Below are 12,341 nucleotides of genomic sequence, written 5' to 3' on the forward strand. Positions count from 1 at the left end.
CATAGGGAGAGGCTGTGTCACCTTGAGCAAGTCATCAGGCCTCTTTAGTTTCCTTGCTTTGAAAACAAGAAAGATAAGCTTCAAAGTCTTTATTGTCTCATGCTCAAAATATTTGCCTTATGAATGAAAAAGTAGCATGGACTAGACGGAGGGCTAGGGTTTAGGCATCAGACAAACCTGGGTTCCAATCATGACTGGGCCACTAACCTCCAGTGCAATGTGGACAGATTGCTTAACCTCTCTGAGCTTCTGTTTTCTTTAAATCTGAAAGTGAAACTAACTTTGCACCTACTTTGCAGGGGTTAGAAATACTGTAGACAAACATGTGAGCACAAAGTAACCACTCAATAAGTGGAGCTGGCAGGTCTGTGTGGGTGGAAAGATTGGAGAGCTTTAGAAAGCCCTTAACAGAGAGTCCAGCTGAGCTGAGACTTGAAGGATGAAGTGAGGAATATGTTGACAGGCAGAATGGTAGGATATGCCAGGCAGGAGAGTAGCATGGGCAAAGGAAGGAATACACAATCACATGATGGAGAAGAGTGGGTACAATGTGGTCCCAAATGGGGAGAGAAAACATATCCCTAAGTGTGATACAAGACAGATTGCAACAGGTACTTCTTCCAGCTAAGGGAACTTCATGGATAGAGTGGCATTTGAACTGGGCATTAAAAGATAGGATTTTCGCCCAGGCCGGTTTGGCTCAGCGGTTAGAGCATCGGCCTGCAGTCTGGAGAGACCCGGGTTCGGTTCCCGCTAAGGGCATGTACCTCGGTTGCAGTTTGTCCCCGGCCCTGGTTGGTCGTGTGGGTGGCAGCCACTCGATGTGTCCCTTTCACATCAATGTTTCCCTCTCTCTCTCTCTTCCTCTCTCTCCCTCCCACTCTATCTGTGCAAAAAATGGAAAAATGTCCTCGGGTGAGGATAAAAAAAAAAAGATAGGATTTTCGCCCTGGCTGGTTTTTCTCAGTGGTTAGAGCTTCAGGCCGCGGACCAGAAAGGCCCAGGTTCAGTTCCCACTAAGGGCACGTACCTTGGTTGCAGTTTGTCCCTGGCCCTGGTTGGGGTCGTGTGGGTGGCAACCACTCGATGTGTCTCTCACATTGATGTTTCTCTCTCTCTCTTCCTTCCTCCCTCCCTCCTGCTCTATCTGAAGATAAATGCAAAAATGTCCTCGAGTGAGGATAAAAAAAAAAAAGATAGTAGGATTTTCAGCCCGGCCGGTGAGGCTCAGTGGTTGAGCATTGACCCATGTACCAAGAGGTCACCAGTTCAATTCCCAGTCAGGGCACATGCCCAGGTTATGGGACCGAGCTCCAGTTGGGGGCATGCAGGAGGCGGCCAATCGATGTTCTCTCTCATGGATGTTTCTGTCTCTCTCCCTTCTTCTCTCTCTAACATCAATAAAGAAAAAAAAAAAAGATAGTAGGATTTTCAGAGAGAAAGTTGGGCCTTGGCTGGTGTGACTCAGTTGGTTGGACATTGTCCCATGCACCAGAGGGTCACCGGTTCGATTCTGGGTCGGGGTAGGTCATGGGCTTCGATTTCCTAGTGGGGCATGTGCTGGGTTGCTGGCTTGATGCTGGCGGGGGGCGTGCAGAAGAATCATGTGGGAGGCGGCCCATCTATGTTTCTCTCTCTCCCTCTCCCTTCCTCTCTCTCTCTCGGAAATAAACAGAAACATTAAAAAAAAAAGTTACGATGAAAGTGGCTTTGGAGTCACACCATGGACAAAGGCAAGGAGTTAAAACAGTGTCCGGTGTGTCTGGGGGAGGGGAGGCCACGAGGCTGGAGGAGACAGCAGAAGTGCAGGAGGAATGCTCAAATGTTTTAAACAGAGTGCTTGGGCCCCTCTTCTCTGCAAGGCCAAGACAACACAGGCGGCTGGGCCTCATTGCTCACGCAGCCTTGTACCTGGGTCCCTTCAGCACCTCTGTGTGGGCTCTGTCTGTGAGGCCAGAGCCAGAATGCCTGGGACCGCAAGGAGCCTTTGAAGTCCCCTGGGGCCCTGGCAAAGGGGCTGGTTTGGGACTTGCGATCAGAAGGTGGGAGGGCTGGGAGAGCAGGCAGGCAGGCATTCACTGCAGCTTCCTTCCCGCCTGGCGGCTGGCTGCATGCCCTGAACTTGACCTCAGATGACCTGGTGTGTTCCCTTCCTGGAAACTGCCAGGAGCAGTTGCGCTTTGTCTTTGGCTTTCTTCCCCCTTCAAAGTAGGGACAGTCTCAGCTCCGACTGGCTTCTGCTGCTCCAGAAGTCCCCCCATCACCTGAGCAGCACCTTGCTTTCCTCTCCCCATGCGTGCCATTGGGGCTCCTGTTAGCAACCTGTTCTCCTTGCCTCTTGTCAGCCTTCACTGTTCTCAGTTTAGAATTGATGCCTTTACGAGTGCAAGATCATGGTAGAGATAAGGACAAAAAGACTAAGGTGGGGGCTGTGAATTGTTTTTCGGGCGCAGAGCTGGACCGGCCCAGGAGTGCAGATCGGATCGGATCGAAGGCCGTGCTCTCTGTCCTGGCTATGAACTGTCTGGCTCTGTATTCCTCAGACTTGTTAGGGTGTGGAAGGGTGGACCTCGGCTAATTTGCAAGTCCGGATTCACGTTAGCGTCTTGAAATCTGTGTGAAAAAGTAGTTATGTTTCAGGCATTGTCCTTGTTAACAATACTATGCTTAGATGTTTTATAGATTGAATTGGTTTAAAAAATAACTCCGAAAGTGCCTGGATTTGCCCAGTGTCGTTGATTAGAGTTGCCCTAGGAGACTAAATTTAGTATTAGCCCCAGAAAAGGGAAGATCTGCATCACCTTCTCCTACGTGAAATGCATTAAGTATACACAGCATACTTATCAAAGAAAGGGGCTGATTTCTAATCAGCATACAAGCTAGAATTTATTAATCCCAAATAGGCTGCTGTTGTTCAAAAACCGTTTTAGTTTTACCTTTGGAGACAGTTTATGGGTCTCAGTAGGAAACAAGAATGCATTCAACAAGAAAGCATTATCCCAGCTAGTGTGGCTCAGTGATTGAGCATTGATCTATGCACCAAGAGGTCACTGGTTTGATTCCCGATCAGGGCACATGCCCAGGTTTCGGGCTCGATCCCCAGTGGGAGGCATACAGGAGGCAGCCAATCAATGTTGATGCTTCTCTCTCTCTCACTGATGTTTCTTTCTCTCTCTCTCAAAAGTCAATTTAAAAAAAAAAGAATGCATTCAACCTTTGAGTCCCAGGTGCTATACAGAACGCTGGGAATATACTGGGTAGCAAGACACACACACACATACCTTCTAAGTGCCCTTTTTAAAAAAATAAAATATTTACCTAGGTTCAAATACATCTGAATTATCAGGTTTGACTGCTTTCTAAAATTAAGCTCCTCTTCGAAGAATGAAAAATGAATTCACTGATTGAAAATACTGAGAAACATGTAGCTTAGACAAAGGAGTCTCAAAAAGGAATTCCAAAGACATTTTAAGCAATGGTCACAAAACCTCCCAAGGGGACAATTTAAATAAGAGCATTTATTTAAGCCCTGGCCGGTGTAGTTTAGTTGGTTGAGTGCCGTCATATGCATCAAAAGGTCGCAGGTTCGATTCCCAGTCAGGGCACATACCAAGGTTTTTGGGTTCGATCCCCGGTCAGGGCATGTACAGGAGGCAACAGATTGATATTTATCTCTCTCTCTCAAATCAGTGCAAACATACCTGTTGAGGATTTTTAAAAAATTAAATGATAAACTGAGGGAAGACATTTACAAAACTAATGAATAGGAAAAGTGTTATATACATACTTAATATGTAGGAAAAGAAGACAAACACACAAAAGGGGGATAAAAGGGGGCAAGGTACACGAACATTCACAAAAGAAGAAATACAAGTAACAAATAAAGATATAAAAAGTTCAACCTCATTAATAGTAAATTGACAGATTACAAATGAAAATGCTCAACTTTGCAAAGTCTGTAACAATTTTCTTTTGCAAAATATGCCACTGATGGGACCATAAACTCATGTACTCTTCTAGGAAGCAATTTGGCAATGTTATCAATAACCTTCAAAATGTTTATACCCTCTGACTCAACAATTTCACTTCTGGGAAAATGATGCCCAAAAATCTGGTACAAGGATCTTCATGGAAGACAACAAAAAATTAAAAACAACCTAAATATCCAACATCAAAGAGTGATTAATTTATGAGCTATGAGCACATTGGAAGCTCATGTAGCTATTATAATGATTTTATTAATTTAAACATTATATACAGGTTAATTATAGAAAAATAAAAACATACAAATGAGCAGAAAGAAAAATCTGAAAATAATCGGTATATATTGTATTGTTAAAAATTTGTATGTAGCCCTGGCCGGTTTAGCTTAGCAGTTGAAGTTGTCAGCCCGCAGACCAGAGAGGCCCGGGTTCGGTTCCCACTAAGGGCACGTATCTCAGTTGCAGTTTGTCCCCAGCCCCGGTTGGGGTCGTGTGGGTGGCAACCAGCTGATGTAGCTCTCTCATATTGATGTTTCTCTCCCCCCCATCTCAAGACAAATGCAAAAATGTCCTTGGGTGAGGATAAAAAAAAAATTGTATATAAATATGCACAAAGATTGGAAGATAATACATTAAAATATTAACAATGAATCTCTCAATGATTTTTGTTTACTTCTTCATACCTTCCTTCTAAAATTTCTACAATAAATAGGTATTACGAGTCCTATAATTGAGAAATAGAAAATTACTCTTGAAAAAAGACAAGTGGAACATCAATGCCTTGAAGCAGGTTGTTGAGAGAGAAGCAAATCCTGATTATTAACCAAATGTTATGAATTTGCACACTGGAACGACCTAGAGAATTTAGGGACGGCCGGTGCCCAGGCCCCACCCTCAGAGATTTTGTTTGCTGGACGTGGATGGGGCCCAGGCCTCGTCCTTGGCAACATCCAGTCACGCCTGGGCCGAGGGAACCACGGCTGCTTGAGCTTCTAAAGGAGTGAAGGCGACTGTTCTCTGTGGAAGAGGAACTGCAAGATCTGGTTTCAAGCCCCATAAGTGACCCTCTCTAGTTGTAAGCCGTGTAACTGAAACTTAGTTTGTCTATATGCAAAATGGGAATATTTAGTGTCTACAGCAAGAGTTGTGGTGTGTCTTCAAGAAGAGGGTAAATGAGAAAGTGCTGTATGAAATAGAAAGCATATTGAATACGTTGCTACACTCTGGAAACTCAGATGATAATGATTACTTTTTTTTTTAATCCTTACCCAAGGGGAGATATATATATATATATATAAAATTTCTCTTAAGATAGAGTGGGAGGGAGGAGAGGGAGAGTGGGGGAGAGAGAGAGAGATGTTAGAGAGATACATTGACTGGTTGCCTCCTGCACGACCCCAACCAGGGCCGGGGACAACTATAACCAAGGTACGTGCCCTTGACCGGAGCTAAACCTGAGACTCATTGGTCCGGGGGCTGACGCTCTAACCACTGAACCAAACCGGCAGGGAAACAATTACTTTTGATCAATGAAATATCCTTGGCAACATGGGAAACCATGCAAATAAATGAATGCGTTTCTAAGCTGTGTCCGTCTTGTAATTTGATTTGATTTGGAGATCTTGTAGGCAGGTGCTGTCAAATGTGGACGCCTAGGGCAATCCTAGCCAGAGGGCTTGTGAACAGCGGACAGCAGCCACTGGGTTCGTCTAGAGCATGTGGTCATCTTGCTTTGAGAGGTGGCTGGACCCCAGAAGCCAAAACCTTGTACCTCTTGAAAACGTGCCTTTGCTTTAAACGAACATCACAAAATGTCTACTTCCAAATAAATGTTCTTATTTTATTTTATTATTTTCTTTGCATTTATCTTTAGATAGAGCAGGAGGTAGAGAGGGAGGAAGAGAGAGAGAAACATAAATGTAAGAGAGACACATCGACTGGTTTCCACCCACACGACCCCAACCGGGGCTGAGGACGAACCACAACCGAGGTACGTGCCCTTAGTGGGAACCGACCCCGGGACTCTGTGGTCCCCGGGCCGACACTCTAACCACCCAGCCAAACTGGCCAGGGCTAAATGTTCTTTTTTTTTTTTTAATCCTCACCCGAGGACATTTTTCCATTTTTTATTCAGATAGAGTGGGAGGGAGAGAGAGGAAGAGAGAGAAAGAGAGAAACATCGATGTGAAAGGGACACATCGAGTAGCCGCTACCCACACGACCCAACCAGGGCAGGGGATAAACTGCAACCCAGGTACATGCCCTTAGCGGGAACCGAACCCTGGTCTCTCTGGACTGCAGGCCAACACTCTAACCGCTGAGCCAAACTGTCCAGGGCCTAAATGTTCTTTTTTAAAAAAATGATTTTAGAGAGAAACATCGATTGGTTGCCTCCCGTATACACCCTGACTAGGGATCAAACCCGAAACCTGGTATGTGCTCTGACAGGGAATTGAACTGGTGACCTTTCAGTGCACAAGATATCGCTCAACCCACTGAGCCATACCGGTCAGGGCTAATTTGTTTTTTGGTGGGGTTTTTTTTGGACATCCAGAGGGTTTATTGATTTTATGCCTAGAAATACCTTTAGATTACATTACTTGGTCAGGTAAACAGTTACCAACATGTTCTTCATAGGTCTCAATGAATGAATGCTTGCTTATAGAAGAGCAATTTGGGTAAACAGGATTTAATTGGTTTGAACTAAGAAATAGTTCATCTCCTACAGGAACTTGACTTGGAAGTAATAAAACTACAATACTTTTATAGAATCTGATCCTTGAACTACCCCACCTGATACTGATAATGTAAGAAAACATGTTGGCAGTTCCCACCTATTGTCCTTCCGCTCAAACCTGCCCTGGTCCCTGATCTAATCCTGAATAGGCTGCTCTGGCCATGTAATACTTGGGACATATGTATGCTAACAAATGATTTGTTGTTTCTCTGACATTCAAATTGAACTGGGGTCCTGTATGTTTCTTTGCTAAATCTGGCCACCCTAATTCTGAGGTTGCTGTTCAGTGTTAACGTCGAGGCTTATGCCCCAGTGGTGCACACGGGAAGCAGTAGACAGACGGGCACCTCTGGCGTACCGTGGAAGGGGGCTCTCAAGGCCAAGGAGCAGCCTCCTCCCAGGGCCATAGAGATGTTTCCAAAAAACCATGCACTGTTGACTTTTCTACACAGATCAGCATGTGCTTATAAACCTGAGCTCTTTGCCAGGCCTCATGGGTGCTTCCAGGCTCTTCCTGAACTTCCTTGTCCTTCCTCCTTTTTTTTTTTTTAGCAGCTGTGAGGCTCCTTTTGGGCCCAGGGGCCACTGCCTCCCTCAGGCGCCCTTAGCCCACTGCACATTCCTGTTTGAGTGGCCAATCTCTTTGTTCCCTGTGGCCTCTTTCTGCCTTTAACACCCTATTTTCTGTCTTACAGTTAGTTGATCAACTATCAATAATTAGATTGTTTTCCAAAAGCTGGATGTTCAAATTCAAGTTTTATTGTGGTTTGAGATGCTGACTGTCATGGGCATGTGGGTCATGGCCTAGTCATGCAACCATTAGGACAGCCCTAAAGAATGGCAAGAAGATGGAGATATCAGCTGGGAACCCCCTCCCTGGTTTAGGAAGTAAATAGAACAGTGTTGGGAGTATAGCATCTCTGCCCAGAAACAACGCTAGATGACCTCGAATGACTCCATCCGTTAGTGCAGGTGTGTCCAAGAACACCTCTCTCGGCTCAGTGGGGGGCACCTGTGTCTTTTTACCTCTAGCCTACTATCCCTAGGTCCTCAAGGTCTCTAAAGCAGAGCTTCTGAGTTTGTAGGATGCCTCTGAATCACCTGGAGGTCTTGCTAAAATGCAGATTCTGACTTAGGCGCTCTGGGACCTGCTGAGATTCTGCACTTCTACCAACTCTCACCAACTCTCAGTGGTTCTGCTGCTGTAATCTAGTGATCATGCTTTGAGCAGCAAGAGGCTGAAATTTCTTTTCCTGATTGGCTACAGAATGGCCCATACACGTGACCTTTTTAATTCTGGGACTTTGGGTGGGACTGCCCAGGGCCCAGGAGGTCTGAATCGCAGGTAATGTGATCCACATCTGTGAGAAAGGAGGGCACAGAGTGAGGCTGCAGTGGAGAGAGCTAGGTGGGGACAGAAAGCCTCATATGCCTCAATCCCAGGGTGCATATGGGAGGACATTGATGTTTCTCCCTCTCCCTCCCACTCTTTCTTTCTTTCTTTTTTTTAATCCTCGGGTGAGGACATTTTTCCACTTTTGTTAGATAGAGTGGGAGGGAGAGAGAGGAAGAGAGAGAGAGAGAGAGAAACATCGACGTGAAAGGGACACATCGAGTGGCTGCCACCCGCACAACCAACCAGGGCCGGGGACAAACTGCAACCGGGGTACGCGCCCTTAGCGGGAACTGAACCTGGGACTCTCTGGACCCCGGGCGGACGCTCTAACCACTGAGCCAAACCGGCCAGGGCTCCCTTCCACTCTTTCTAAGATCAATAAAAACATATCCTCAGGTGACTCTTTCTCTGTGATGTAGGAAGAGGAATCAAGGGATGGGGTGGGGGATGGAAGAATGGAATAGTTTGAATGCCTACTGTATACCCAGGTCTGAGATAGGACTTTGCTATAGTGTGGTTCATTTGATCCTCTGCAAAAGAGGCATCATGAGTCCCATTTTTACAGATGGGAAGGAGGCCAGGAGAGGGAATTACCTCACCCACAATCACAAACCAGTACATGGAGGAGCTGGAAAAGGAGTCAGGAATCCAGAGGGAGCCTCTTAATGTGTGGGAAAGAAGGAGGTGCACAGTGGCTGAGCAGGAAGAATAAGGTCTCTGATAGGGTCTATGAGGATTGGTCCTGCATGGCACAGTTCCTGCAAATGGGGCTTGACCCCCCCTCCCCCAAGGAAGATGGAAAAGATGCCTCCAGGATGAAAGGGGTTGATATCAAGTTCAGGTTTCAGATGGGACAAGCAGGCTCCTGCTCAGCAGCAAACGGGCTGGGAGTGACACATGGAATCAAGATAATGGGAGAACTAGGCTGAAGTTGAAGCAGCCTTTCAGGGATGCTCAGTTCTTTCTATAAAGCCTTTGCACTGCCCTAGATGGATTTTCAGGACTTGCAGTCCAGGAATTTCACCATTTTAAAAATATACATATTTTTGTCTGGCTGGTGTGACTCAGTGGTTGAGCGTCCACCTATGCACTGGGAGGTCACTGGTTCAATTCCCGGTCAGGGCACATGCCCAGGTTGTGGGCCTGATCCCCGGGGGGGGGGGGGGGCATGAAGGAGGCGGCCAATTTATGTTCTCTCTCATCGATATTTCTATCTTTCTCTTCCTCTCCCTCCCTCTCTCTCAAATCAATAAAGAAATATATATATATATATATATATATACACACACACACACACACACATTTTCCCTGCATTCCTCTCCCCACTCCTTACCATCCCCACAAGTTCCTTTAAAAGATGATGATCTTGTGTGAGGATTTGATGCTGACATTTAACCAAGGGGTAGATCATGGGATCTGGGCCCAGCCAGTTTTCTCTACCTGAACCTTAGGCCCCTATAAGTGCTGCTTCCAGGGTCTCTCCGAGAGCATATCCCATAGGTGCCTCAAAGGGACATGTCCTTGCTGAATTCATTTAGCAATCTACTCTTCTTCTGGGCCTCTTGATGCTACCATTCATTTTGTTGCTCTTCCAGAAACCTCCTTCCTACCTCCTCATTCAATCAACCCCTATCCTGTCGATTTGACTCCCTACATCTCTCTACTCTCTCTCTGTCCCCACTTCCATTACCCTAGTGGAGACCATCATTGTTTCTCAGCCGGGTTCCTGTAACAGCTGGTTTCTCTGCTTTCATTTCCAGACCCTATTCTAACACAGTCCCTATATCACAGCCAGAGTGGAGCGAGATGTAGTCCCTGTCCACAGACAGTGAATGGGACAGACCTAGGCTCTCTTATCATGTGATTGGCAAGCCCAGCCATCAAAGGCTTCCTGGAGTGTCACCTGAGTTTAGCCAGGAAGGATGAGTGGGAGTGAATGGCAACAAGGCAGGAAATGCTTCTACCAAAGCTATGCTCTTTTAGAAGTTTCCTTTAGCAAGCAGGCCCCTAGTGACACATATATCCTGAGCCCTTTCCTTTGCTAGATTCTTCCTCTATTTACAAGTTAATTTCTACTGAGTTTGCCCCACTGCTGCTCACCCCTTCCACCATGCTTCCCTCACCTCAGATTTTTCACACTAGTCTAAATCTCTGAACCTGCTCTAGGGCAAGGAATGCCAACCCATTAGAGCGGGAATTTCAAGTGCATGTTCCCAGGAGGGAGAAGCACCCTGGATATGGGTAGAAATGATTGCACTTACACATACCTCAAGTGCACACTGACACATCCACCTCCCATACACACAATCCCTGAATGTTAGTTATTAGTGCTGTTAGCCAAATGTTTTTACTTCTCCCTCCAGGCATATGGGAGCATTGCATCTATTGCATTTCCCTGCCCCCCCCCCCCCCCGGTTTGGCCCATGAAATGAGAGCAGAAGTGATGTCTGTTACTTCCAGGTGAAGGCTGTGAAGGCTTTCAGAGTCAGTGCTCCTTTTGCCCCATTCTTGTTTCCTACCTTCAGGGTTAAGTAAGCAACATGTCTATTGTGGCAACCTGTGTTCCTGAGTGGCTGTGGGACACAGAGCTCCTATGGACTCACAATGGACGTATTTCATAATTGAGAAATAAAATTTTGTTATGTCGAAGCACTGAGATCTGGGGATTGTTTGTTATTATAGCACAAGCTAACTGATGCTGACTAATAAACCCAGTCAAATCAAGGTTTGGGGGCACCACGATCTTTATTCCTGTTGAATTTTCAGCAACCTGAGTCTCTGAGTCAATCAAAGTTCCTGTTCTCCTGTTCAGCCCTCTTAGGTTGGAAGATTTCCAGGTTATTTAATCTCTCACATTATGATGGGGACTCTGGCATTCTTCCTGTAAATTATATAGTCTATTTGATTCCAACAAGATTAAAAATGAAGTCACAGAAATAAGTACAAAACATGAAAGCACTTGCTGAGCTATTCACAAGCACAGTCTAGATACCCTACACATGTTAAACTAACCAAAGCTCATCCAAAAGCAATCCACTATTGAATCTCCCTTTCCCCAAGAGCAAAATGCCAGCTTCTGACCCATATCAGCTCTGGTAGGCTAATTTCAGAGGTCCTCATTCTGCCACTTAGTAGTGAATGACCTTGGTCAAATTACCTTTCTGAGTCCCAGTTCCCTTATCTGCAAAATGGTGATAATAGTAATAAAAACTATGGCATACAAAGAAAAGGAAAGTAACATTTTGTGTATTGGCCTCTCTGTACAGACAGAATGATAATGTACGTGAAGTGCTTTGAACGAGAAAGCTGTATGAAAACATTATCTGATAACATTTTTACCCAATACATGACTGAAGGAGAACACATCCCAAATCAAATAAATTTCCCAGTGCTTTCAAGCGTCACAACCAAGCCCAGGTGTGAACATCAGTGTCTATTTACATTTCTGCAAAAGGTCCCATGGTACAAAGCTCATTCTTCAAATAGGACAAATTGCTTATTAGCTAAAGAGAACGAGTAGGGTCAAGCACTTCAAAGGCGGTTCGTCACAGTCAATCATTTGCAGGTTCGGCAAACACCCAGCAGTGTTGTTTCCACGCAGTGACTTCCCCAAGAACCACAGGCGCACATCCAATTGATGCCCTTGGCCCAGTGCTGAATCAACTGCAGTTCATCAACGGAGCTGGAAGCCCTCCGATTCCCTAGCCCCACCTCCATCTCCACTCAGGGACACGCTCTCTGTCAACACAGTACTGCCTGCAGTCCGGGCTTTCCCTAGCAACGGGATTTCCCTTTCTAGCCCTTGGGGCACCTTCGCAGGCAGATCCTGATCTCACTGAAGCAGTGGCCTAAAAGGCTCAGCCCTTGGCCGAGGCAGGCGGTGCCGCAGAGTCGCGGTCAAAGGAGCCTTGCTAGGTCCACCTCCTCTAAGCGCCTGGGGCCTGATCCTGGCCGCCGCCTAGGTATTGAACTTGCTTCTGGCCCGCTTCCTCTAGTCCAGTGTTTCTCAAACTTGAGCGAGCATCACCTGAAGGGTTTGTTAAATAAGATCGCTGGGCCCCACCCCCGGGGTTTCTGCTTGAGTAGGTTTAGGGTGGTGCCCAAGAGCTTGCCTTTCTAACAAGTTCCCAGGTGCTGGTGATGCTACGGTCCTGGAGCCACACTTAGCGAACCACGCCGCCTCTAGCTTAATGCTGCTCGCAGACTGAGGCTCGCAGGGCACCCC

This window comes from Molossus molossus, unplaced genomic scaffold, assembly GCF_014108415.1.
Source record: "Molossus molossus isolate mMolMol1 unplaced genomic scaffold, mMolMol1.p scaffold_m16_p_15, whole genome shotgun sequence".
Taxonomy (NCBI): domain Eukaryota; kingdom Metazoa; phylum Chordata; class Mammalia; order Chiroptera; family Molossidae; genus Molossus; species Molossus molossus.